Below are 2449 nucleotides of genomic sequence, written 5' to 3'. Positions count from 1 at the left end.
TGTGCCGCCTCCAGGGCCCGGCCGCGCAGCCGCGGCTCAGCGCTGTTCACCAACCCCCCCCTCCCCGTGTGGATTTTTTTTAGTTTGTCGATCCTTTTTGTACTATTATTATAAAGGTGTGTCCCAGGCCAAATTAGCCCGAGCTGATTCCAAATGCAACTCGTAAGTGGCCCAGCTACTGGCAAACATCCCCCACCTCCTGGGGCATCGGATGTTTCCGAAACCTTTGGCAGGCGTCCTACGCGCAGGCCCAGGCCTGGAGACTTGGGGTGTGGATGCCCCCGAGTTTTGCTTGCTCTTAGCCATAAAGGCCCAGAGCGAGCGGGGGAGGAGACTCCCGTTCCCAAAAACCGGGCTGAAAGCCGTCGGGCCCGGCGGGCGCTGAACCACACCAGAAGAGCAGTTCTCCTGCCGCGCGGATGCGGAAACCTGCCTTCAGGGCCGCAGACACGTGGTGTTTCCCCCGCCAGGTTAAGAAGTGAGCCTTCAAGAGGCCGAGAAATGATCCATTTTTAAACTTGGGTCATGACCCTTTTCAGAGAGTCTTGCCACTCACTTTTGGGCCGTGACCCACGGGTGTTTTAAGCAGCGAGCCATTCGCCCGAGCAGCTTCTGGGCTCTGTGCCGCGCCGTGGGGAGAGCGCGTGAGCGCCCGGGGTGCTCAGTGCCCTCCAGAGAGTCTCTCGGCCTGGACCAGGTCCCGCTGCTCATCGCCAGGGATTACCCCTGCGGCTTGAATACTTGCTTTGCTCCATCACGATCATCTTACTGGCACTGCGGGCTGCGAGTGACCTCAGGTTACAAGGAGAGTCTCCTCTCCTCTCCCCTCCGCTTCACACCACGCTATTTATAGGGGACGGTTCAGCATTTGTTGAAAGAAGGGACAGGACCTCGTCACAGATTCCTCCGGATCTTTTCTGATCCCAGAGATCTCATGCAGGGGGGAGGGGGTCCACCGTTCAGCCTTGTGGGAATTCAGCTTTGTAGGAAAGAGGGTTAAAAAAAAAAGTGGGGCGAGGGGGAGAAGTCCAGGATCCCATCACTGAGATGCCCACCTGCATTTCCAGGAGTGCTGCAGTGGCAGCCTGCCCTCTGGCTCCTATTTCTCCCATGCAACTCATCTGAAAATGGTGGGGCTGGGGCACATTGTTGTATATGAATCTCGTAGGGTTAAAGCAAGGCTTTTTTGAGGCCGTTTCTTTGTCCTTTCGCCTCCGAGCCTTGCTTTAACCCTACAAAATTCATATACAACAACATGACTGATGAGGAGAGGCTGCAGGAACTGAGCTGATTTAGTTTGGAGAAGACGAGACTCGGGGGGATTAGATAGTGAAGGGTCGTTCCAAAGAGGCCGGAGCTACACCACCAGTTCCCAACCTGTGGGTTGCGACCCCAAATGAGGTTGCAACATCAGCGGATGGAGTAAGGGGTGGGGGGCTGTGGGTTGGGAGTGAGGGGCCCTGCTGAGGAAACAGGGCCTAATGGGGAAAAGTTTGGGCAGCATTGAGCTGGCCTGTTCTCAGTGGGGGCAGGTGACAGAACAAGCAGCAAAGGGCTCAAGCTGCAGTGAGGGAAGGTGAGGTTGGATACTAGGAAAAACTTTTTCACGAGGAGGGTGGTAAAACCTGGGCTCCCCAGGGCTCTCCATCCTTGCAGGTGCTGAAGACCCAGGTAGAGTGCTGAAGACCCTTGGGGTGAGATTGCTGGGGACGGTCCGGCTTGAAGCAAGGGCTCGGTCTACATGTTACCTCCTGAGGTCCCCTCCAGCCCTCGGCCTAGGACTTCAGCACAGGTAGCTGCCTCCAGCGCCGGCTCCCATGCAAGTGATCTGCAAAGCTGGGCTCCCTGCCCAGCCCCACCACACTACAGCTTCTCTTTCCTCCAGGGGAGGCAGAAACCTCCTCCCAGAAGCCCAGTGAGAGAGAAAAAGAAAAAAATGTGTGTGTGTGTGTGTATACACACACGTATATATATACACGTGTATCTGTGTGTATTTGTGTATATATATACACACACACATATGCATACACACACACACACATAGTTTTTACCTATCTATCTATCTGTCTGTATGGGGATGTAGGTTGTAACTGTGTTGGCCTAAGGACACAGGCAGACAAAGTTCTTTGGGTAAATCTGATATCTTTTATTAGACCAGCTCAAATTTTGATCTGGTCTAATAAAAGATATCAGATTTACCCAAAGAACTTTTTATATATATAAATGTTATGTATAAATATGTGTGTGTGTGTGTGCGTGCGTGAGTACAAACACAGGCACACACCCCGATATATCGATATAGATGTCACCTATACCTAGATACCCATCTACAGCTGGATATCCCTGTCTCTGCCTGTCGCTCCCTGTGCAGACACCCATGAAGACAGCTGTCGATATCGCTGCCCCTCCCCCGCCCAGGTGTAGGTGTTGCAGGGCGGCGGGGCAGGGG

At 53.7% G+C, this 2449-nt stretch overlaps 1 protein-coding gene across 1 annotated transcript in view; it reads left to right on the top strand.

Moving 5' to 3' along the window:
* Window positions 1-2449, top strand: part of SIX4 (SIX homeobox 4) — a 10130-nt gene that overhangs the window by 128 nt on the left and 7553 nt on the right. The window lies entirely within an intron of this gene.

Source organism: Crocodylus porosus, unplaced genomic scaffold (genome assembly GCF_001723895.1).
Source record: "Crocodylus porosus isolate Cpor-Errol unplaced genomic scaffold, CroPor_comp1, whole genome shotgun sequence".
NCBI classification, from domain to species: Eukaryota; Metazoa; Chordata; order Crocodylia; family Crocodylidae; genus Crocodylus; species Crocodylus porosus.
Note: the sequence above shows the minus strand (reverse complement) of the source record. Positions and strands in the feature narration are given on the sequence as shown.